General features: G+C 41.5%; 1 protein-coding gene and 1 long non-coding RNA gene across 2 annotated transcripts in view; one reads left to right on the top strand and one right to left on the bottom strand.

Annotated features, from left to right (window-relative positions):
• The window catches only part of ephb2 (EPH receptor B2), a 150,515-nt gene that overhangs the window by 6,345 nt on the left and 117,300 nt on the right, over window positions 1-26,870 (top strand). The window lies entirely within an intron of this gene.
• Window positions 17,220-26,129, bottom strand: LOC111233536. Its single transcript, XR_002665617.1, has 3 exons — window positions 26,026-26,129; window positions 25,347-25,485; window positions 17,220-18,024 (listed from the first exon to the last, which is right to left on the bottom strand). It is a non-coding gene; the product is annotated as an uncharacterized LOC111233536 (long non-coding RNA).

Raw genomic sequence — 26,870 nt, 5'->3', positions numbered from 1 at the left:
CTACTAGCAACGTGATAGGAAATTGTCATTTGAGAGATGCAGTTTATACTTGCATGGCCACAGAAATTATTATAGGTTCACAACAGTCTGAAAGTCTGTCACAAGTACGTACATGTTCCAGTCTGACAGAAGATCCTCATCTATGGTCTCATCAAATCTTAAACGTAAAAATGAAAAAGCTGTACCCACCCACTTTCAGTCAATATTAGGGTTGGAACCATATTCATGCATGCGTAGGTTGCACATAACTGGATTTGATTTATTTTTCTTAAAGTGTCTAATAAGTGGATTTTAATTTTTAAATTAATTACCAGTGCCAGAAAAATACACAAATTGACTATTAAATAACTCTGCTGGAATGAATGTTTTCTATCCCTGTGGCAGAAGTTTATATCGATCAGTTCCAAACAGGAGGTTTTCTCATGCACAACCCAAGCTCTGTTCAAAAAGTAGTATATCATTTTCAAACCATGCTACTATGTATAATTTATATTTAATTAGGTTCTCATATAACACTATAGATACTGTGTGCTATGAAAGGTCAAAAGAGGCATTATGCAGAGATGTATTATTTAGTGAGGATCAGGTGAATTATGGGTCTAGAGATTTGTTTTTCTTGCAGTGCTTTAAGGATAGGTGTGCCCTTTGATTGGAGGGCTATAATTGTTTCAGTATGTTGTTGGGAAAACAATGTGGTCAGAAAGTGAAAGAGTATGACTAAGGCTATTATAACAGTGTTAGAGTGAAAAATATAGTGCTGCTAATCCTAACAGTTTAAGAAGGGACAAAGATTTAAGTCTGCGTCGTAGAGCGGGTTGCTCTTTTCTTCACATTATTACAGAAAGTGTCAGTTATGTGTAGCACCCAATCAAGTTTGCAGGCAGACGCTTTAAATTAATTCAGGGAGTTTAACTCTGCCACTGAATTAGAGTTTGTGCTACAACCTGTGTGGAAATAAAGTTTGATTCAATAAAGTTTGGATATGGTGTTTTCTTGCGACTAGAAGAGGCTAGTTTGGATAAATGCATAGTGATGAAAGAAACTTGCTTTACCTCCATGTAACCTCTCTGATATTTCACACAGGAATCTAGATCAAGGATGTTCTTATATCCTGCTATCTTAATTAGCACATGTTAATTGGCAATGTGCAGTCTCTTGGTAAGTCATATTTATTAGGGAGAGCCTGATTCATCCCAACCCGTCGGGAATAGAAATCATTAGGGGACAGTGGAATGTATTTCCAGACATTATTCATAACAGGAAACGTGTGAGCACTCACAATCAACATTGTCCCGCAACAGCCAGGCCTAATTCGCAGGATGAATTCGTTGGGTAGTCTGCTTAATTTGACAGGAGTATCAACAATTATGTGTAATCAGTGTATTTTATGTCTTTGTCAATGTACATTTCCTCTTTTTATCCAGGCATTAAAATTGTTGCTCATAAGTCTGAAAATGATAGCTGAGTTTGATCGAAGAGCGGAGATAAACTGATCAATGTGACCCCGTTTCCTGTCACATCTTTCATGCGAGCGTTGAGTCATACACATTAACAATATGGCGCTTATAATATTCAACCCAGCAAAGCCAGCTACTGAGCTAGGACGCAGGGAGAAAGAGAGACAGAAGGAGGAGGAGGAGGAGGAGGGAGAGTGTACCCTGAGAGAGGTCAGACCTCGTTTCAGAGAGCCCCATCCACACACACCCCAGGTACTGTGACACTGCCTTTATGAGTGCGCCCGGAGAACACAAACCCACCGGATTAGTGTCTGGCTCTCAATGTCCCCGGGAGCAGAGCCCATCGGCCGAAACAAAGCGGGGCTGATTGCGTTGTCATCTGCATCACAAAGGGAAGCCTTTTCTACCTGAACCATTGCCTTTGCGCCACGCTGCACATCACATCTATCAGCGACTCTGGACCCACGTGACATCTGCCTTTTGTTTTTTTTGTCCATCTCTGTCTCCCCTGCTCCTATTCTCTCTCTCTGGCCCACACCGTCTGTCCACCATAGCTCATATCAACAGCAGGACCCCCCCCTCCTCCCCCTCAGTGGAAACTACCTTCTTAGTCTGCGCCAGCACTGGCCGATTTCTGGTTTTGCTGGTCGTTATGTGCTCAGTGCGGTGTGCATCATCATCTCTCGCTACAAAGAGCCACTAACACATTCGTTGTCTTTCCTCTTTTCCCCTCTGGCTCTCGCTGGCTAGCTGTATCTCAGCTCAGCCAACACGCAGACGCATCGGACAAAAAGCCCAGTCTCCCGCTGTCAAACCCGAACAGGTCTATCTGGCTCACTCGGACAGAGAGAGCACCCCAGCCGAGCTGCTGCCAGTAAACAGACGTGTTTTATTTGATTAGTGGGACGCGCAGTCAGGCTCTGCTCTTCTATAACTGATGACTGTTGTCTTGTGTTGGTGACCCAGCCAGTTCCAGCAGCCATAACAGAGATAGATCAAGCTTCTCTCTTAGGATTATCTTCTTACGCTTATGTACAGACGAGTTTAAGATAAGCCTTATGTTGGCTTTCATATGTTTTGCAGTACTTCATCATCGTCATCAAAGAAATGACTTTTTAAAGTCTTATTTTCATATTTTATGATCTGGACGGTCACTACTCTTTATCCAGTGAAATAAAATGTTCATTTTTGGGGGAAACGAAGATGTTAGAAATGTGATAGGCATGATAACTGAAACTTAAAGGTAAACTTTTTTTGTCTCCCATTTAAGATGCTTTATGAATAAATTCAATAGATTAAACAGGGTATGACATTTAAAAAGCAGAGGGAGGGAAGGAAAGGGAGAGAATGACTTTTTGTGTCCTAAAGTGTGATAGTTGGTTTCTATTCACAAGTGATTGCATTAGCTTAGAGAATAGGGAATTCTCACAAGGCAATTAAGTGATTTGGCCTTTGGCTGCAACTTGTCGGGTTTCAGAGAGCTGAAGCTCATTGTGTGTTTTCACAGATTAATTTAGAAATCACATTCAATCAAAACCTTGTAAACCCTACAGTGGGAGACCCTAGAACTTGAAAAAACTCATTAAAATAAGTGAATAAATTAAATATGCGTTCATGGCATATAACAGCCATTGCTGCATGGTTCGTTCTGATGAAGCTGCAGTGAGTCTGATATCCTGTCAAAAAGACAGGAAGTTCAGGATGGAGGGTTCAGAGGTGAGGAATCTCAAAGGCAAGGGTCATCACAACAGCAGGGTAAACACACTTCTTAGTGCTTAATTGTCTGTAGTCCAATTACAGAGGACTGCAAGGCCACAATGGCTAATTGTCAACAGCAAGGCTGTAATTTCATTTTGACTTTGCAGGAGGGATCTACTGGGAGCTGGTGAAGATACAACAATTATATATTTCAGAGTGTGGTGTGTTCTTAATGGGATTCTTCATGTGTGCCATACACTGCATGTACTGTGTAACCCTTTGATACGTAATACTGCATGCTGACATGAACAGTGTATTGAGAAGTGGGCATGTTATGACAGATGGGCACACTCTGTTTTCCTTTTTTAAAATGGATCAAATGCCTATGTCAAGGATATTGTGAATTCAAATGTTCCGGTCAACCAATTCATTAAGCGAAGCATATTTTAAGAGGTGACCAAAGTGACCAACAAGAATCAACAGTGTTATTGTAACGGTAAGCAAGTGATGGATTTCTGCCTACCAGGGGGTGGCAGGTGGAACACACAGTGAACCTTACTGTGGCTTTATTGTGAGGATTTATTTAATTTCAGAGTCATAATTGTAATTGAGGAAAGGCAGGACTTAGCATTTTTTTTTTTTTTCACTGACCTCATACCACTCTCATCAGTCTACCTCGACTCACAGCTCCGAAATCAATAATTTAGACTCAGCAAAGATCAGACCCTTCTGATTGTGTTTATGGAGCCCTATCAATTGACACTTCATTGTAGTCGTTTCATATGCAGCAAAGCCGATGATAAATGCACCATTTGGGCAGAGAAAGCTTACATGAATTTACATAATCACTTGTCTGAAAGTGGATTCAGTGAGGGGAGCAATCAGCAGCATTTGCCACACTCACACATGTAAGAGCTCCTGTTAATGCAATAACATCTTGTCCCCCTCTTGTTCCAACTAACAAGTCATTGTTATTTTTATTCTAATTTCAAACCCTGTTAAAGATTTCCAGCAGGAAACACTATCTCTAAAACACATGCCCACAGATCTACAGCTGCCAAAGAAAGACCAATACACGTCCTTTGGGGTCAATAAAACAATGTCTGGAATCACAATACAGCCATGAGGTAACGTGGCTTACAAAACGGGAGCCAGGTATATAAGAAGACGGCGAAATGATGACTGTTTTCCATGCTTTCCTCTGGCAGGGCCTTTTCGGGTAGAAATCACTGGATCATTTGGGAGGGCAGCTGGAAAATCCATAGAATATCTCAAGAGACCTGCTGTGCCTGTGAAATCAATACAGACATCCAGCTGAGACCATTAAATGAAATGAATGTCATATGATAGGGTTAAACATGTAGAATATTATTATTCATACAGCCCAAATAGGTTTTTCATCTGCAGATAATACAAGTAGGCATGGACGTCAATAAAGGCACCGCAGATTGTCTTGTGTTTCACACTCCCACTATATACACAAGCAATCCATCATGTTTCTGACCTATTTTTAGCCTTAGCTTTTCCAAGTGCTCAGCTGAGGAAGTTAAATAAATTGAGGCTTTACTTTATTTGGTCAGTGTTTCATTGTAGTTTATTACCAAGAAGCAGCAGATAAAGTAGCAGTCAAGTTGTGAGCACTCTCAGATAAAACCAACTGCCACAGCTTTGGTATTGTTTAAATCACTTATTGTCTACTGTATATGTTGTATAACAGGGCTTCAAGTAACGATTTTCCATTATTGATTAATTTTGCAGCTTTTGTCCTCATTAATCAATCTGTTATTTTGTCTGTAACATGTCAGAAAATAGAAAAGAAATTATGATATAACAGTCCAAAACTCAACAATAGTTTACTCATTTGAGAAGCTGGAACAAGGGAATGTCTGGCATTTCTATTTGGAAAATGATTAATGATTATCAAAATAGTTTCTCATTTTTTTGATGCTCGACCTGTCCATTAATCAACTAATTTTTTCAAGTCTGTGATGTAGCTTAGAAAACTAAAGTTTTGGAAATGCTTCGGTTTTTCAATTTATCAGTAGGGAAATCTGTTTCCGTTTTGCCACTGTGTTGTTGCTTTATACAACATAACAGCTATTTGACTGTGCAAAACCTTTAAACCGTTACATGTGCAGAAACACAATTTTCGCAAATTAACGTAGATATCACATTAACGTAGATATCAAACACATGTCATTTTGTGGCGTGGCTTTTTGTTCAAAGTGCCATACAGTACCATAAGGGAACACATACATTTGTGGCATGGGTGGCCTCAGCAGGGAGGGAACCCCAAAACCAGGTACAGTTACTCACACGCTGTGCTCACTGCGGTACCGCCCCCAGGCCTGATTGCACCTCTTCTGAGCACTCTGCAATCTGCTTTCCCTCAGAAATGGTTTGACACTTTGTAGTGGTCAGGCAGGCACACTACATACATGTAAGCGCCTGTGCGAGTTGACGGGGCTGCTGTCGGGAAGCCTGCCTGACGCAGTTATTGAAAAAGCATGTTTGGGATTAGCCGTCTGTCCTCGTCTGTGTGACGCTCTGGCAGGGGTGTGTATCCGTGCTCTCTGGTTCCTGCCACGGTGCTGAGCGATGGAATAGATTGGACCTCTCCTGACTCTGCTGACACAAAACCTCACACACGTGTACACATCCCCAATCCGGGGCTCAATATATTCACGCTGCCAGTTAATAGGAATACATGGAGATAATTTAAAACCTTGCTCCAGAAGTCCCTTGGGCACACTGAATTCAACAGTTTTAACACAAAGAGAAAGGCAATTGTTGTTTTGACTTAGCCTCATTTTGCCACACTGAGCAAAATGGAAAGGCTTTGGGTCATTTTGTTATGTGACTTAACTTTTCTTCCCAGCATGAGAACCGGTAAAACAGCACATTACGCAAAAAATGATTTTCCTTTGATCTTAGTGCCTACAGTAATATATCCTATTTTGGAGAAATAGAAATTGAGACCCATAATAGTGTTTAGTGGTTTTCCTCCTTACAGACAGATTTTTGGCATGAGCATATACTAATCTCTATTTCACAGATACTAGCATGCTCATTTTCTGTCTCTCCAATTCTTTTGTGTATGTCTCGCACTTTCTCTCTCACACACACACACACACACACACACAAATATACGAACACTTCTGTCTACACTACTTCAAACTCAACACCTGCAGGGTCGGGCCGTCAGGCTTTTTTGGAATTATGGCATTAACATGGAAACCAGAGGCCTGAAGCTGGATTAGTTGTGAGGAGGTGTGAACACAAGGTCAGGGCAAAGATGGCCTTTCAGCTAATATTTTTGTCGTCATACTTTCACCCTTGTGTCTCTTATCACAGTATTGGTACATACTGACAGACAAACATGCTGTCACATTAAAAAAAAGCATGTTCATTTTGCTGTTCACTTTTGTGGTTATGTTTGTTCTCTCTCCTGTTTTGATTCTTTGACAGATTTACAGACATCTTACTCTTGTTCATATTATGGCCTGAGGCAGGTGTTTTGAAGAGCCAGAAGTTTACCTTTGTTGAGTAAAAATTATTGCACCTGGCAGCTTCTTAACTGTCTTCTTAACTGCTGGAAACCAAGTTGAAATTTCTGTTAACATAATTCCTGAAGTTGACTGGGATAGCTCTCCACAGCACAGGGTGGATCTGCTTTGACTGTCAAAAGATTAGAACTACAAACTGTCAGTGGAAGAAACATTTTATAATTACTGGCTTTCCAAGCTGAAATCCATAACTTCCTGCACATGTAAACCACTGAAATGATGACAAAAATGTTTGCAGAGTTGAAAATGTCAATGATAGACCATGCAACATGAACGCAAAAGTTTTATTTACTGAAGTGATTAAATTAGATGGCATTTGAATTGTAAACCAGGCAGGTGTAACCTGACAAACCCAATAAACATTTTACGAATAGCAAACACCTCAAACTACAGTAAATATGCTGTTTTTAATGTTTCAGTGTGCTCCAACCACAATACAGATGAATATAATGACACAGTAGTTGGAGTACATTAATTAGTTTGAAATTAGTAACCACGAGTAAGTAGCCAGGTCGTTTGAATATACCTGTATATTGCCTACAAGAGAGCACTAATGCTTTGATGTAACAGTCCAGGAAGCCCTCTACGCACTAGGACACTTGACATTCGTAAACAGATATGTTCTGATGTCATGATACCACAAATGATGTGCTCGGTACCCATACTGATGAAATTCCATGTTTCTCGATACGAAATTCAGTACAGCAGAAAACAACATAATCTGCTGCACACATAGTATGACACACACGTGAGCGTGCGCACAAACACACACACACACACACATACACATGCACACACCTCCATGTAGTCAGCGTTATATTTTCATAGTTATGGTAGTCGTCTGCTAATGTGGGCACTCAGCTCACGTTATGAGCTGTCGCCATGTTAGTTTAAACAAGATAGATTAGATCCAGAAGCCTGTTTTTTAGATGCTTAGATAAGTTTGAGGTTTTTCCTTCTTTCACGCTAAATGCTCTGTGACACCATCTGCATACTGGCTGTTGGTTGTCTATGACTTGTCCCTGATGATACCCGTCAAGCACAAAATATCTCCATACTCTAGTCTTGTCATGTTTTTTTTTTTTTTTTATTTTGTCTTTTTCCCCGCAGATCACAGCGGACCTGTTGCTGCGCCCGCACTTGCCATCGCCATTCCACATGTTGTTGTTATTGTTTACTGTGCCTGCCTTCTTTTTCTCCTCAAGTTTGATTTTCAGAATTTTGGCGTCGACTGTGACATCCTTGGTACTGATGTTTTTACTGCCCCTCCACTTTTGATAAAGTAGTCCAGTTAGTTTCAGTTATTCATCAACCGATCTTTTAAGCACGTTGGAATCAGAACATTTCAGAAAAGTGATTACTTCAGCACTAACAAAGCAAAAGGAAACAGTAATTCTCAAGGTTTTTGCCTTTCAATTGGGGCGAGGCACTGGGACTACCAATTCACAGCACCTAATCCTTCAGCTGACAAAAGAAGTGTGCTAAACTCTCACTCATTGTCGCTTACACTCATGTTAGGTAGCTGGAGGGCACTTCTCAACAGCTCACTCTTACAGCCTTGCATTCCCCATTTCAAAACACCACATTTGCTGCCATCTTTACCTCCTTTGTCCTGCTGCAGGGTGGTTCCGTAGAAACTGCTTCACCCTCACTATTTTTCTCTGACCATCCGCCACCTGTCATCCCCGTGCTAATGTGAAACATTAACAGCCTAAGAGCCTGAATGGAAACGGACCACTTCGTTGAAATACATTACCTGTCACTCTGTCTCTGGATTAGGACTTCACCAGTGCCAAATGATTTAAGAGCCTTTTGCTAGGTTGTCAGGAGAGACATGATTGTGCTTGTGGCCATAAAGAAACATATGTGCTGGGTTTTTTTTTTGTTTTTTTTTTTTCAAGGCGTCAGGCAGGCAGCACCAGATGTGTGCGGTGAATGGTGCGGCTTTTTTTTGTTTTTTTTCCTCACTTGAGCGTGTGTCAGACGCCGTGTACAGCTGCACAGAGGAAGGGTCAAGTCCGTTTCACATGGAGTGAGGAGGAGGTGAGAACCAGCAGGTCTAATTGAAGTGGTTAATGGGCTGTCTGAAACCGTCATTCAACCCGACATACCACGTGGAGAAGCTCTTTATCATTGAACTGAATCTGATATCTAAAGACACCTTATTGGCCGAGCCAGGGGACTTCTAAAGATGCAAACATTACTTGATGAATAATGTCACACTTGACTCTTTTGCCACAGATGTGGATTTTTTATGGAGCTCTCACTATAGGCTGCAGCTGTCTGTCTTTCTTTTATCTTTCTCCTTAAGAAGCTCCTCAGCACAAAACTTCTTTGTCAGTTTTCGTCTCTCTCAAGGCAACTTTCTATCCAGGCAAAAATGTCCATTGTAGTTAGACATTTTGTCTTAAAAATTAAGTGTTCCTCTTGACAAATCAGCTCTGACATAATTTAATTATCTTCCATTAAAGCCTTATTTATAGTTTCTGTAATCTAGGGGTATTAAATAAATGGGCTCTTCATTTTTTTCTTCTGTATTTTTCAGGGGAAATTCCCAAAAGGAGTGAATCTGAGTTGGAAACTACACTGAAAAAGCAATTATCGCATGTGTTTTCACTAAAAAAGTGCTAAAGATATAGATAAATAACTTAAGAATATTCATTTTTTGCTGTTTCCTCAGCCTTAGTTGGCCTCAGCTCTGTCCTAACCACATCCCTCCCAAGCCCCATTCCTCTCTGCCTGGCTTTAGTCCCAGTGTTGTCCCGACCTTCCTCCTCAGCTCTATCTCTGTTCCTCCCACTGCAGCCACAGCCCAGATCCCTGCTCAGCTCTCAGCTCCAACCAAAATCATACGTGATGTGAAGACTTTATGTACTGTGCAAACACTGAGGCATTTCAAGCTCTTTTACTAGGAACTTGCACTGATGGAGTTGTGCCGCTTCTCTGGAGCAGTAGGGGATCTGTTTCTTGCTCAAGGGCATCTCAATGGAACTAGGAAAGAAAAGCAATCCTTGTTCATTTAACCCAACGGGTTTTTCTAGTAATGTGTTTTTCACTAACTTGTTTGAGTTCAGCAGTGTGAATGTGGGAGAGGCTGGGAAGCTGTAGAGAGAGTGGGTGTGTGGGTGGTGGAGGTACTCAACATCTCTGACACAGTGAATTGCTCCTTTGGGATGTAGTCTGGAGAAGGTGCAAGGTTGTGTCAGACGCAAAGTGTTGTTGGGTTTGGTGAACAGACATCCATTATATCGAGCCTTTGCAGCTGCATCACATATTTCCACCATGGTTGGCGCCGTCATGGAGGTCCATTGGGGAATTTGCTCTTTGCGATCATGGCTAAATATGCAACAAGTGGACTTGAAAGAGAGCTACCTGAGATACATTTCTGTGGAATGTAATTTTAAGATTTAAGTCAATTTTGTTGTGGTAGAAGAGAGAATAATAAAGTTAATTTACACAAGACAACCGCAACTCTTGTAAAGTGTGATGCAAAATAACTGTAGTTACATGCTGCGTGTTAAAAACGCCACCAGGTGCCTTTTTGAGATAGAGAACACTTTATGTAGACTCTGTAAAATTCAGGGAAATTGATAGTTGTCAATGCCCTTGAAGCACCCCTCTCTAAAATGTCGAATCTTTTTTCAGACAACATACACAGTAGGTGGGAAAAGCAAATGATGATTAAACACTAAAAAGAGTGTAGATGACATTAATCAAGTTTTGCATTGAGCCCTAATCACCCAGTTGCAATTAAAACTCTTAACACTCTGGCTAGACAGTGTTTTAACCTCAGCGTCCAGCTCTCAGACAGTGCTGCAGAGGATATGAGCTCTCGTTTCTCGAGAACACTTAAAGATAACAGGCTTTTTTCGCTCTATAATCAGTTTCAAATGAGAGCCGGGCCTTTGGCAGACTTCTTATAGCGGCTGTTTGATTCAGCCAAAAAGCCTCTTGCGAAGTGGATGAATAGTCAGTGAGAGTTCATTCATACAATCTCAGCTACATACAGTAGAAGATCCCTGTTTGAATTATCAGCTTTTCTTTTTTCTGCTACTTTCAATTTGAATAATTATCTTTTAAATTCTCAGAGCAATATACAGAGGATTTGTCCATGCACATGCATTAAAACCGACTTCATGTTTATCTGTTGAAATCAAATCACTCACAGCAAACAGTCAATCTAATTCTGTTGCAGCCAAGGTTATTTTGTATTTTTTCTTTGACATTATTTTCCTGGTGTCAGCCAGGCTGTTATCACTCAAGAGGAAGTGCAATAAAGGATGTGACTTTTTGCCATTCACGGTATTCAACATACAGCCAGACTCACATGTTGTGATCAACATTCAGACAGAAAATAGCACCCCCATCATCTAGTATTTTTTTTTTCCATCTTCCACTGCCTCATTTTTCATCTCCTTTATACTGATGGACTGATTCAGTTGAAGTTCCTGTTGTCACCATCTCCCCATGTTTATCCCTCCCTGGTATAATGTTTTTTACTGAATTATATACCAATCACATTCCATGTTGATTATTCATTTTGCAGTGGGCTGGTTTCTGCTATTCAAATCAGAAGGTGAGAAACAGGGCTGGGCAATTATTTAGTTCAATGATAATTATTCTTAAAGTACAAATAAAATGAAAATATAATTAGAAAATTATTTCATTTTATCATTCTATATATTAACCCTGCATAAAATTACCCTAGACTTTAATGTTAGTCTCTCTTGGTGATCCTTTTTGATTTTTTTTTTTTTTAATTCAGTCAATGCAAATCGTAGTGATGCTGGTGCTAATTTCTGTCCCCTACTTATGTGTGGCTTTACAGCCCCTTAGACAATGCCAACCGGAGTTTACACGGCTGAGTAAGAGTCGGATGTGATTTTCGAAGAAGACCATCTGCACAGAGGATCTCTCGCTCGTGAGAGCAGCATATGCTTCAGTATGTAGATAACCGGGCTGGTAAACACGCTTGTTCCCTGAGTGAATTAACCTGCCGTGACACGCTCCCTGTTGTCCTCCATCTTGGTCGGATCTATCTGGTGATAGTGAAGGGTTAACTCTTAAAGCCCTCCCTTGTCCTCCTTAAAACACACAGGGAGCAGATCTATCAGTAGAACATGAGTCATTAGTTCCTTTTAGCTCCCTGGCCAGTAGACTCAAGCAGATTGCATGTACTTGACTCAGGTCTGGAATTGCTGAGAGACTTACTGCAAACAATAATCACATATTTTTGTTGGACTGCAAGATCCAGAATTGACTGTAACCAACTGCCTTTTCCTTGTCAGCAGCAGTTTTTAATGTGCTGATTATTGAAGCCAGGCTTGGCAGGATGGAGTCAGAGCAATACATTATACAGACATGATGAAGTTTGGTACAAGAACTGTAGCGAGGAAAATCATACCTAATCTCCTCATTAAGAATTCAGGAGTCAGCATGTAATTTTCTGTCGTTAGGCGTGTGCTTCCTTTATTACCTAATGGCGGCCAGCATCAAGGAGATGATGGGCTCAGCTGGGTGAGGCCACAGATCATTTTTGGACACTAGAAGCAGATGTGGGTGTGCATTGCTTATATGTAGGTTCATCACACTTTGTCATGATCAGCACATCATCTCCTTCTCCCTACAATTAGTTTGGAGACGTAAGCGGATTATCTACATGTATTACACAGCTGAGCAAGTTTAAAACATTCAGCACCCTCAGTGGAGAATATTCAAGTAGTGGTGCTTTGCATTTTTATTTGCCTTAGTAAAGTAAGTGTGTTGGGTAGCTACATGCTAGGCCAGAGGGGCAACAAGGGACTGTGAGGGTAGCTTCATTGTTGAGCCCTTGAGGAGGATCTGGCCTGTAAGACTATTTGCAAGGTTTGTTTTTTAATTGCTCCACTTTTTTCTGCTCCACACTGGATGGATGGATAGATAGATAGATAGATAGATAGATAGATAGATAGATAGATAGATGGCAGGAGAGAAAGACAAAAGGGGTATATTAGCATTCAGAGGGTTGTAATATCCCTCGGCAATAGCACAGAAACCACAAGGGAAGATATAGCGCCATAATTTTTCCTCTTTTCTTTGTTCTCTTTTCCTTTTGTTCTTCTTTTTTTTTTTTTTAATACAGTAAGTGACACGTCTGCCTGGCTTAACATAAGGAACTCTGCCCTTGTTTTCCAGTGCAGAGCTGCTTTCATGTCAGCTACAAGAAGCTCGGCGGGGGATTTGGCCGGCTCTGCTTAATCATTGCCTCACATCATGCACTTCTTGGAACAGATATGCACACTTAGACTGACATGTTTATGATTCTCTGAATGAAACGTACAGATTACTGCAGAGATTTGAGTCTGTAAGCCACAGTATCCATAGAGGGGGCCCAGCATTTTCTTTTTTTTTTCTAGTAAGAGCTGGTGGCTTTGTGCCGACTTTCATGCTGTTCCGGGATGGGCGAGATCATCTGTAGTGGCTGCTCTGTTGAGACTGTTGTTGTCCCAGACAGCTAATCAACAAGTCATTCAGCCAGCTAAACAGCAATTCAGCTATCTAGCTAAGAAAACAGTCGACCGACCATCTCATTATCTACGACGCAGCTCTTCAAGCGAGGCAAACCAACCTGTTTTCCAAAAGGTGAACGATCAGGTCAGGGACGTCTTGTTAATGTCATACTTCTGCAAAATTTGTGTTACTTGACCATAAATGCAAAGATCTCGTTGTGTAACAGATGAGACAATTTCATATATGTACTGAATAGCAGTTAAAATCAAATACATGCTAACAAAATAAAATGTCAGTGGAGATTACTTCCACACTGTAGCACTGTTGATTATACCCCCTTCCTAGCACAACTCTACTAAAACACTCCTTTTATTCAGCCATAAATCGACTGACTGAAATGAATGTGGATTGCTGTGTTATCCATTTAACAATTGAAGGCAATCATGCTTTTATAGAATAATTGCTCATTCACCCTGGTTTAAGCAATTGATAAATTCAAGGTCCTTGATTTCATTTTGTGTCTTTATTGCGAAATAAAGACCCAGAGAGAGACCTGTGGGAAGCAGAGCTCTGACCCCACTCAAGTGTGATTGGTAAACAAACGTTACAGGCGAACCAGCAAATAAATAGGTATTATTCAGAGCATGTTGTTGCTGATCCGGCTCAATGGCACACTCGATAAACAGGCTGCCTATGGGTACGACAACCTACACCCCAGAGAACTTCCAGGTTTTGAATTCGTTCCAATTCAGCTTGAACTAAAGGTACATTTTCTAAAGTGTGTTGAGGTAGCACATTGATGGAAGCATCAATCAATGCCAGGCAGCAGTGCTTCTTGGGCCATTTGAACACAATGTTTGTCGATACAGTAGTGACTAGTAGCGTCTATATTGTCTCCCTCTCTTCTCAGTGACCTGAGGAGGGGGTAGTATGGAGCTGGTGGTATGTCTTGGGATCTGTGTCGCAATATCCCTGCACATTCTCTGCTCTTAACAATTAAAGTGATTCTAATTAAAAGTTTGATGGTAGTGGTAAGTTAATTATTATCTTCATTCAGACCCGATAGATGGGCTTAGAGCTTATGTACCACATGTCATGTCTGTTAGCTTAATGACTGGCAGCGTTTTCTGACAGTAATGCCATTGCAATCAAGGATTTGATGAGTCTCTGTGTCAAGGTTTTGCAAAAAAGACATATTTCAGGTTAAAGCTGTGGTGGAGTCCTTGCAATGAGCCCATGCTAAAAATAGCCTCAGTGGTCCAGCCAAGAAATACTGTTTCCCTCCCGTAAAAGAACCCTGGTTGCAACTTGCTCCGTCTCTTTCTTTGTTCTTCCTCTAAGACTGTGCAGGGTGCAGATATAAGGACAGGGATGGTGCTGATGGTGCAACATGCTGACATTTGCTTTCTCTCACTGTAAATATGATGCAAGGTGTACTTTGCAAGGATTAGTGTCTCCCTACAGTACATGTCAAATACACAGCGAGTAGATTGGACTAACCGTACCACAAGTTTGACCAGCGAGAGCAAAGGTGACAACATGTTTGAGGCTTGGTTTTGACCATCAGTTTCCCCAAGATACCTGCGGCCCATTGAAAATATGCACAGTCATGTTTCCAGAGGTTTCTAAAACATCTGACCTGCAGTACTGTTCTACACATTTGGTCTAATATTGACTTCATCTAAAATGAACATTAGTTGAGTACCTTGCTGTTTCTGAATGATCTCTCCCCCTCTTTTACACGCTGCTTGGTGTAATAGCCAGTATCCACAGAATGAAAGCATTTAACTCCAATCAATGGGATTTATGGCTGCTTTAAAAGGCAAAGGTGTCTTTTCTCTCTTGAAAGTGCTGTTTTGGCCGTCATCCAGCTCAGATCGGACCAATAGCTATGTATGATGAATTGTTATTATCTTGGCTGCCTGCTTAGGATTCACACTTCTCTCCAAGTTTGAAAGGGCTGCAATATCTTCCTGCATTAAGCAGTAGTGAAGCGGATTTTAGTAAAGATTTACCTGCCAACTATATGTCACGTCTTAGTCCACAAGGATGAAACCAGACAAACATAAACCAAACAAATGCAGCTAGAGCTAGGGATTTATTGGACAACTTGCACACATCCCATCCTTACTTTCCCAAGCATTTCTCCTTTGTGTACGCCTCTAGAAAAGTAATGTTCATGTTGCCATTACACTGAGTTTTTTCCCCCTTTTTCTACAGATTAGCTCACACAAGCATTATAAATTGGGAGCAAGTGTCAAGAAGCGAGTACTGTCTGGGTTAACAACAATTCTCTGTGGTCCTCCTGGTGTGTAGGAGAGAGAGAGGGAATATGCATCAACGTTAATGCCAAGAAGATGGAGAGAGTTGTTTTATCAACTTCAGCACTGTGTTTTTAGGCGTTTACTGCTGACTTTGACATTCTCGAGTGCATAGCTGTCAGTTAGTGATCTATTGTCTTGTCCTTTAGATCTAAGTCATTGGCAGTGAAAACTTATTTGATCAGATGGCCAGTGTTTCCTGTGGGACTGAATGTAGAAGGATGAAGGACATAATTCTAATTCTTTCTAAGTTCTTCTTTGTATCCAGTCAGAGGCAAAATTTCCATGTCCAATTATGTGTATGAATAGGAGAAAAACTCAACCTTGATTCTGAATGGGTTCGTAAATACCAAAAGTCAAGTCTTGTAAATTCATCAAATTGTAGTTTTGTCTGCTAAACTATGATGATACACTTAGAAAGTCGATACATGCATTCAAGTGTAAATGTTAACTGTAATGCTGTGGAAGGAAATGCAATGGAAAAATGTATGCGTACTCTTCAATCTTCAATGAAGGAAAGCGTTTGAATGCATTTATGATTTGATAATCTCCAAAAGAAGGAGTCTGACATGACTTATAAAATATGCTGCTTTTATGGACATTGTGGTCAGGCTTTTTTTTTTTTCTTTCATAAAACCAACATAACTAGTCATTTGAAATGAATGACAGGCAGTGTTCAGCACTAATGTGAACAATACAGCTCTGGAGGCAAGTAGCAACCTCTCATCCCACAAGACAGAAACACACTTGCAAAAATAAAAGTGGTCGACGCTTATTAAATCAGTTTTAACTTGTTCATAGATTTCAAATTGAAAGGTGAGCCCCAATGAATTTGAATCAAATCGGATGACGTGGCATACACTGGTTTGGGTTCTGACCATTAACCTTTTCCTCAGCTGACCCCAGTTCCTCTTGTCATGACCGGTGGGAATGAAAGGTGAAAGAAGGTTAAGACGGTTGGGTGACCCAGAGAGCTGCAGGAGGTGGGACGCTATTATTAGCTTCACATCACTCTGAGGCTCAATACCGTACTGTGTCCTCCTGTAACTGTGTTGTGTAGATGTTTGATGGAAAAATACACATAGCTGGGATATAGTCCAAGCTGGGATATGGGACTCCCGAATATGAGATTTCATTATTTGATAAGGAAAGATTGTACTTTTCCTGGCAAATGTATTTATTGTGCTCAGGAAGTAAATTGAAAATGGTATGCTTACAACCTACACCACAGTAAATGAACTCACAATTTACAATATGGTTAGTTCAGTTAGAATTTTTTATTTATTTATTTATTTATTTTTTACAGTGTTCTATTGGTATTATAAAATATATCATGATAGGGTTAAAAAAAACCTACATTTGCATTGATTGTATGGGTATACATTGGCAGGAAAAGAGAATACACTCCTCAAAGAAGGGCCACTAAAACTGGATCCAAGTGCCCACTTTATTATGACCCATGGTAATTTAGTTACTCTAATGTTTCAGACAATTTTATGCATGAGCTACACTCACTTTAAGTACAGCCTTTTTCATAGCATGAAATTGTTAATAGGTCAACAGTGGGGGGAAAAAAACCTTTCCTGTCTCTGTGTGTAATCTTCTTCCAAACTACTGTTTTTTTTCCTACAGTAAGTGCTGGAGTTCATTGAGGAATAAGTGAGCAGTAATGTATTACTGCATGCTACTTTTTTTTTTTTTTAAGTGACAGGAAGTGATTCAATTGATGGTGAATTATGTTTGCATTGAATGTGATGTGTTTTGTTCAAGAGGGTTCATTTGGAGCTCTGTGAAGAGATTTGCCCCACTGCTCAAGAATGCGCTATTGTTATTGATAGGAATGCTCATTCTGAATGAATCATTGTGAATCTGAAATGTAAAAGAAAAAAACCAACAATATTTTCATAACCACTTGCCATCATTACAGCTCATATCCTGTCAAACTAAAATTTTAGCTTGTATTAGAAAGTAAAATAGTGCTTAAAAACTGCGTCTTATTTTTTGGTGAATGTCAGGATTGATTTTGAAAAGGGAGTGGGGTCCGGTGCTGTCTATAGACTGCGCTTGGGAGCTCATTTGCCTAATCTTGGGAACTAGAGTGGAAGCTGTGTATAATGAGGACTAAGGCTTGTCTGGGATGGCGATGTGGGGTTGGGGCTGGGGGTGTGTTGGGGGGATGGAGGCGAGCCTGAAAGACATGAAGGTATTAATCGGACAAAGGGGCAACCGAGAAGTTTATGCAGAGGGAGGACGCCTGTGGAATGGTCAAGCATTTTTGCATTTTGACTGCCTTTGTGCTATTGCAAATCAAAAGAGGGGAGAGGGAAGGAGTGAGAGAAAGGACAGAATGCAGGGATGCTTTCAAGTTTTCCGGAGGGCTCCTCTTGAAAACATTTTGTCCATGTTAGAGCAGCAGGGACAGGCTGTGACGCTGCAGACCAAGCAATGTGCAAATTTTCATGAAGGATGAATCCTGTTTCCGCTTCATTGTACCTAAAAAGGAAGAAACAGTTAAAACTGCCATAATGATACAGAGCCTGGTTATTCTTTCCATGCTCAGCTGCAAACTTTCAGTAGTTACAACAAATGGATTTTTTTAATTCAGAGAAGATAAATACAAAATATTTAATTGCCAAGATCCATCCACAGATATGTGGTTAAGTTCAGTGGTTAAAGCGTCAAAGCTGCATGAGAGGATTTCATTACATGGTTTATACAATAATGTTTCAGCAATAATCTAATCTAATATAATAATCTTTCAGTTGCTAATCTATAATTAGACATTGCACTACTTGTTATGCAAGTTTTTGATGTTTTTCTAGGTCTTCAATCATCTTCTTTTTATCCAAAATGACTATCATTTCTTGAGCCTCCATTGTCCGGACAGGGATGCAAACACCAAGATATTTGTGCAGTTTTCCACGTTACAAGGGCGGGATACAAAGATTATAATCGTTGGGCAATGTACTGTAATCCTTTGCCATAACAACCTTAATGAGCTTTATTTTGATGCTGGTGGAGCGGAGCCTCCTAAATTGTCCATTTCTCATTTTAAACACAAGACTCGCACACATTCGATCAAATCTCCAGCATCAGGCTCAAGCTGTTTTGTTTCAGTGAGTTATGCAGGCTATTTGCCCGTGTGTACATCTGCCTGTGTATAATTAAACACCATTTCCCACTTAGGGATGTCTCAAGGGCCATAATAGCCTCCACAAACATACAAACACACAAATGCGCATTCTTGTGTGTATTGACATGTGCCCGACACTATCTACACCAAGACCACTGTCAACCTAATTTTGTAATGATACGGGCATTATCCAGTGTAATCTTGCAGTAAATTAATTACAACCCACAATCCCTCATTCCCCTGTGTGCTCCCCCAGGAGATGACCACATTTGCACTTTCAATCAAGCAGGCAGGATGTCAGTGACAACCACGACCATGGAAAACAGCCCTGAATTTTAAGACTTTGTCAGGTTACTGAGCATTTTAAAATCTTATATGATACCTTTGGCCATATAGTTGCATAGACTCAGTCTTGACTGGTCGTACTGTATAATAGGAACATCTACAAAGAATACAGAATAAAGGAGTCACAGGAAAAACCTCCAACCATACGACCTTGGTGAGGAAAAACCTGATCAAATATTCAGTTTGCGGTTCGTTTGCATAAAATCTGCCAAAGGTGTGAATGCATTACTGTGTAGCGTCCTGCTGCCAAGGTCAGTGTACATTTCAAAGTAGCCCACAACTTTCTGGAAATTAATTCACCCTCATAAATAACAATTAATGGCAGGCAAGTTTGACTTTGCTGTAATTAGTTCTAAATGATGCCCTTAGAAAATATAGACTGTTGTTTAAACATGACATTGGAAATCTTATTAAAGCTTAAGGGTGAAATTGGGTTTTAATTGATGTAAATGTAATCATTGTCAGTTTGTGTATTCATCAAAAGTTTGGATTGGAGGGTTTGAGGGAGAACCTGCATTGTCCTTCACTATTCAAAGGAACAACTTAGAATTAGGTTAAAAAGGATATTTTCTTTACCCTCTCAGGAAGGAAGGAATAAATCTGATACGTTCCTCAGATTTGTGTTAGTTCTGTACTCATGGTTTTGTGTTTGGTGATGCCTTAAGTCAGCAGTGCTAAAACGGGAGAAAGCATACAGTAATGTTTTTGTTACTCAGCGTCGGGGCATTGTAATGGCTATCTGCATGCACCAGGCTGACAGAAAGCCCTCCTCTGAGTCGGACAAGTAATCCAAGATTAAAATGTATATACACCCATTATCAAGAAAGAGCAAGAGAATAGGCCAGGCACCCTGAGCGCTGAGTACACACACAGTCACACACAGTGGGGACACAAGGTCACAGCACTGGGCTGGCAGAATGTGTTCAACGTATGCAGGCGCACACCCCAGCAGAGAGAACACACAGGAAAATTAATGCGCACGCACACTCCCTCTCAGAGATAAGCTGTGGCAGCACGTCGTCAGGGGAATTTGGCCATCCATATCATCAAAAAAAGACGGCTCCATTAAATTTTAAGCCCCTCAAGAGCTGCAGCTTATAGACTATGACATTATATGTGTAATTTCTGGTATTTATTTGCAGCTATCTCAAGCAAAGAATTGCAAAAAAAAAAAGAGAGAAAATGTTCCCTGTAACTTTTCAAGCACTCAAATAACTGACACCATTGCAAAAGAAAGATAACATAAGCAGAGCTTTAGCTACCTACATGGCACTCTCACTTTAGAGAGCTGCTTGCTTTGCATACAATAGCTGTCTGACAGTTTGGCTAAAAGGATCTCCAGAAATAATTGACACAAGGAACAGAGCCAGACGGGCTGAGTTTGACAAGTTTACCCAGGATATCACATTGTTAGTCAGGAACGCGTTATAAGAGAGAACACTGTGATCTCTCTGACTTCAGTTTTTCTCTTGATGAAAAGTTTTGCATGTCAGACCAGGCAGTAGTTTTTAGGAGGGAACTTCTGTGAAGGGGCCCTCTGAGTGACGAGGTGTTAATTCTCTGAAGTCTTCCTCACACTGAACAACCCAGATTCTTGTTGCTGGAGGGAAAGCATTTGTTCTCAAAAAAAAAAAAAAAAAATTAAAGCACTTCCAAAGAATTAAATAAGCCATGACAGATTTCTTTTACAGAGGAGCTCATCAACAATTGTAGTGCATTAGTCTTTTCAGTCAGTCTGACTTTGTAACAAGAGAGCTGATGTTTTGAAATAGCTGTATTCTGACCGAGAGACACATGGCTGCCCGGACACAGCCCTAGTGTTCTGCCGTGCCTGTACAGTCCCAGACACATTTTTGCAGATGTGGTTAATTACGTACTGCTTTGGACAATTAGTAAATGAGTCTGACAGTAACCTCCATGCATTAATCACAGTAAATTACACAGAGGAAGGCGCAGCACAGAGGTTCAATTAACCTTTTAGCCCTCGTCTGAATGTGGCGGATGGGGTTGGTTATTCAGCGAAGGCCCTAACACTCTCCCGGGTCACCGGGGAGAGAGAGGCGCCCGGTGCCGAACAGGACTTGTCAGAGACGCACAGTCGGTCCGTCCCTTCGCTCCCACCCTTCCCCAACACTGTCCTCACCAGGCCCAGTCCCCACCCTTGGGAATCACTGAGCTGTCTGGAAATCAAGGCGACCTTTGTGTCTTGTGGTTTTCTCACAGCTGCGGAGGCATTTATTTCCAAAAGAGTTGTGCCAGAATCCCCCTATTTATTTTGTTTAATTTAGCTGATGGTTGAAGCTGACCTTGCGATAACCACCAACACAACCTGGCAACTCTCTCCGGAGAATTTCGGAAGCCAGCGTCGGGGACTCGCAAGGCCAATCTAGACGGGTCTAAGACATCTTTAACTTGTGGTATTTGAAAATATGAAAGACTTTGCTGTCGTTGGTTTGGCTGGTTGAGTGTGTCCCAATAGCAAAGGTTTCAAATTATTCCGTGGATTCTTATACATAGTGAAAGCCGCAGAATACATGCTGCATTCGGTATGCCAGTTTGGTCAGAGACGTGGTCTTGCAATTGGTATATCTCTAGTTTGGTTCCCTGATGGCTGTGTGGCTTTGAAAATGAGTGACATTATTCCTTAACAGCCATCACCCCATTGCCCTGTAGAGCAATGCACTCATCCACTGGTTCAAGAACTGTCACTCTCTAAGAGTGGACGCCTCTCTTCCCCAACTGCTCTCCCGGCTGGTGTCTTTTAAATCACAGTGTTTTCCCAGTCTGTCTGCTTGGTTAACATTTACCTTTAATAACATATCACAAAGTTTTTATGCTACCCTGGGCAATACTGCATGTCTTGATATACTGCTCTCTTGCTTTCCCGCACTTTGTCAGGGAAGGAATGCAAACGCCGGGCATCAGACCAGAGACATAACTGTAGGATATCAAATTAGCACTTTGTGTTCCTACGCCCCCGTTCGGCATTCTTACAATATAGTACCTCTAGTCGTTGTTGTATTTACAACCTGCTCTGAGCAAAAGCAGAAGTGTTGAGAAAGACAAAGAGAGACAGAGGGAGACATACTTTCCTTTCTCTGTCTGCCATGAGAAACAGACAACAGATAGAGACAAATGAAGAGCCACAGACACAGGAGGCATACAGACAGATAAATGAGGAGGAAATACTCTCCGCTGCTGTTTAGTCAGTTCCCAGAGACAAGCTGGCACAGTGCTGCCTCTGTCCAGTCCAGTTTGTGCTTGTGTGTTGATGCTGATGTTTCAGGATTGATTTGCCTGCATTCAGCAGAGAGGCACCCCGCACACAAACAATGAAACAGGCATGCGGCCCTAACATGCTGCCCTCTTGTTTCCGAATGCCCAGTGCCCCTGTGAGAACCAGTGGTCACATGACCTGGCGAGTCATGAGCGAAGGGAAGGGGACTCTGTGGCTGCCCCCACCCCCCACCCCCTCTCCTTGTGGTCCCCCCCAAAATCCCTGCTCTCCTTGGCCCACAGTTCTCTCTCTCTCTCTCACACACACACACACATGCTAAACCACTTTGTGCTAATGCCTAACTGTTGTGCCAACACACATACAAGTCTAGTCAGGCACACACACACGCACACATCAACTCAACACATGCACTGAACCTACACACGTGCGCACACACACACACACACACACACACGCTCATGCATACACCTATATGTGTAAACACATATACACACTCCACCCATAACTCAGGGTGCACACTTCCATGCGCGGCCACCCACAGGCACAACAGGCGTGACCGACAATAAAACACAACCTCGGCCTTGCAGATGCCTAAAAGAACACGACCCTTTGTCATCCATACGGGGACCTTTTCCTCCGGGGGAGGAGCGCTATTCAAGGTCGAAACACGATTTTAGCCTTTAAACCTCTCTCCCAAAACATTAAAGGGCCTCACACAGACACACACACACACATACACATTAAGCCTTACTTCCCCTTCTTTTATCTTCCTTATGCCTTTCTATCTTCCACCCAAAAAAAATACTTAATAAGTCACGTCATCCTATAGTCTTTGTTTTTCCGAGAACATTTGCTTGAATTACATTTTCCTGGAAGAAGCATATTATTCTGCCGAAAGTATTATTTGATTTGATAACATTGTTGATAAAAACGCAAAGACACAACAGAAACAAGTAAAAATACTTTAACTCAGCACTAAAATATGCTTAAAGATTTACATTTTCTTTTTAGCGTTGTGGTCCGCAAAGATATGACTTGATTGATTGACTTGTTAAAACTGCACCTGGCAATTTCAAAGGTTCATGGTCTTCCAAATTTTCAACTTCAATCCCCAGATATCATGTAACATGATGTCATAGTACAGTACTTTTGCCAACCCAGCCAGTCTGCGATCGCTTTTACCAAACGACTGCTCCGTCACCGCTGTTAAGAAGATGGAAGATGCATAACACGACATCTTATTCAAGGAAGTCGACGCTCTGTTTTCTCAATCATGGCTCGGTGCGCTTTTTTTGTGCTGCGGCGTTATTTTATGGTTTGAGCTGATAAGTTGAGAGTTGAGAGTTAAAAAATGAATAAATAAAGTTGAACCAAGTGCAGCTTTTTAATGACCATTTTTTGCAGTGCACAACTAGCAGCCACCCCCCACCACTCTTGTTGCCGCTCCGCTGGAATTCCTCGCGGATCACTGCCCGCGCCCTCTTTATTCCCATTCTGTGCCTCCTCCGACACCTGGCCATTGCCCCCCCCCCGCTCCAGTCCTCTCTGCCCTCTCCCTGCTCTCCCCTCTAGTCCCTCATTAATCGGTCCTGATATTGATGGGAGCTGAATGCTGGCAAATGACTGCCTGTGAAGCCCCTTCATGCACCCGCTTCTCACCCTGCCTGCAACCACATACAGGCTTGATTAGCATGCCAACCGTTCACCACGCCTGTGAATCAGTCCCTCTGTGCTTCAGCTGGCTCGATCCTTCACTCTATCTATCTGTCTATCTGTTTATCTTCTTTTTTTTTTTCCCTCTCAGTTCCCATGTCTGCACTCGTTCTTTAGGTTTTCAAGACTCTCCTGGCAGCATTATTGTTTCACTTTTGTGCCTGTCTTCAGTGTTCCTCTCTGCCACCTGTTGATGCCTTTCTATCAGGCAGCTTTGTAAGGTCCCATTAAACAAGTTTTCCAAGTGAAAAGACGTGGGTGCATACACACATCCTGTCTCCTGCTTGTTCACACACAAATGGCATTTAAAACTCAACTCAAGATCCACAAAGTAACTTTCTCTGTAGACCCAAATCATCAAACATTATTGTTTGCAGTTTAAACGATAATATTTCCCTTCCTTGTTGAAGCTACATGATCCTTACAATCGGTACACGCTCTTGTCATTATTAAGTTTCTAATGAAAGGACTGAAAGTTTTAACAGTTAATTGATAATACAAGTAACACACCATTACGCACATGTACTTCACCATATAGATGAACATATATTTCATTGCATGGAGGCATTGACAACCTCTACTTTCAAAGGCCGTAGAAACAGATTTTCTGTACATTCCCTTTTATCTGTCATGGCTGTGGAAAAAAATATCCCCTCAGTAATGTGTGGTCATTTCCAAAGAACGAGACTGCATGTTTTTTGAGTTCAACTGTTATGGAATAACTTTATGAAGTAAGGCGCTTTCAGATACAATTTGTTGCTGGTGACCAAGAGCAAAACAAGTCAGTCAGATGAGGTTTAATAAACTGTCTCTGCTTTAGGAAAAGAATAGAGCCAGTGTTGGGATTTTTTTTTTTTCTTTTTGGTTCGAACTGCAGACTGAGATTTGATTTTAGTTTTAACACTGCAGCCAAAACAAAACCAGAAGGGACAACCTCAGTTTTAGCTCTTGCTGTTGACTGCAATGCAGCCCAGATGGCATTGTTTAGAAAGGGAATCAAACTTTTCGGAGGCTTTTCTACCTGGATGGTGAAACAGCACCGTCTGTGACCGTGTAGCTCAAAAGGTTTATCTCCGTCCTGATAACCAGCTTCCTTTATTACTCCCTCCCTGCTCCTACAAGCACAACGTTATGTTGACTTTTTTTTTGGGGGGGGGGGTGGAGTCATCCTTTCCTGTTAATGATCACACCTCGGCAACCTGCTGACCAGTTACCATAGCAGCAAGCAGCTGCAGCAAAGCTTTGCTTCTTTGATTTTGATCCACGCCAGGCAAATCACTCAAACAGACAAATATTCTTCGTTCCCTCCCTCCCTCTCTGGAGAAGCACTATCTGCTGCTATTACTCTCCTCCAGCTCTGTTTGGATGTCTTCCTCCTGTGCTCACCTGTCAGATGTGGCCCCCTTGGTGCTGAAATATGCCTTTTGTCTTTTTCCCTCGTTGGAATGAAACCATAAAGTCACTCACAGACAGAAGTTTGCTGTCCCTTTTACGGCCGCTCGCTTGAAAGCAATCCGTCTTTGATCTGTGTCAGGAGTAAACACAGTGATAAGAGTTAAACCCAAGGTCGAACAGACGCTGAAAACACTTATGCGTTTTAGCTGTTCGGAAGATAAGGGAAACAAAGTGCTCTGTCAGGCTAAGTGGCTGTAATGGCTACAAAACAAACAGAGCGAGGGCTCGCTGCTTCAGAGCAAAGAAGGACTTTTGCATTCCACAGAGAAACACAAAGCATCTCTGGACTTAACTTGAGCCAGACACCGTTTGTTTACCTTGCAGGTTGTAAGGCAAACATTTATCTGAGTTTACGGGAGAAGGGCTAAGTCTGGTCTACACCTTCCTGTTCCCGACATAATGCCCCATGACAGATAGGCTGAGGCAACTTGTTGTGCATCTTACTGCACATGACAGCATCCCAACAACAGGGGGAAATTCATACTTGCAGCCAAGAATCTTTAGTTTGGTCAGAGCTGGCCTTTGTTGTGCAAGATTACATTTTGATTTCAAGAACAAACAGGGTTAGCCAAGAATTCCTCAGTTTTTATTGTTCCTGTCATTCACTTACCTCCCAATGTCTCTTACTATTTCTTTATCCATGTTGACCTCACATTTAGACAAATACTAAAGTACCCTTGAGAAACACACTGAATCCCATTACCACTTTTTTGATTGCTGCCTCTGATCCCAAACAAGTGCACCCCCACCCCCACCCCCCACCCCGCCCATATGACTTATTCTTAAAGACACAGAGTACAGTTTTGCTGCTGCCCTATCCATGAAATATTGAGGAGTCTGCTTGTAAAGGTGTTATGATTTTGTTAAACAAAGTACTCAAGTTAATTATTATAATTCTAATGATTCATAAAATTTACCAGTGTTCTCATGCACCCGGTAATTTAACCCACTGTCACTTTTATATAAAATGGTAAATGAGCTCATTTTGTCCATGGAGACTTTAAATTTCTTTAAAAATACACTTTGAAAAATTTTATTTGCTCTGTCCGGTGCTGATTGGAGATGAAGGGAACACCCTATAGCGCTGTGAGGACAGACAGGTCATGGAAATTAGTGTTTTTTTGTTTTTTTCCTCACATAAACAGACTCTGGCACAGGCAGTGCAGTCCTGTTTTGTTTAAGTCTCTTCTATCTTTTCTCTCCCTCTTGCTTTTTCTCTTCCTACTCTCATTTGGTTTCTGTCTTCCACTCGTTCTCAGTTGACCACCATGAAACCATTAGCTCTGTGTTTGTGCTCCACCGGTATCCAATATCTCCCAGTGTATGTTAGTTTGACTAACACAAGGTCCTTAAGGTGCCTTAATGGTTGGCCAACACAATTTCCATTGTGCCGTGCAGTCGGTGATTAAGAGGATGTTGATTGCAGGGGCTTTAGGGGTGCCTGTACTGTAAGTG

Source organism: Seriola dumerili, unplaced genomic scaffold (assembly GCF_002260705.1).
Source record: "Seriola dumerili isolate Sdu_G_001 unplaced genomic scaffold, Sdu_1.0 BDQW01000409.1, whole genome shotgun sequence".
Classification (NCBI taxonomy): domain Eukaryota; kingdom Metazoa; phylum Chordata; class Actinopteri; order Carangiformes; family Carangidae; genus Seriola; species Seriola dumerili.
The sequence above is the reverse complement of the archived record's forward strand: the minus strand, read 5'-3'. Positions and strand labels throughout refer to the sequence as shown.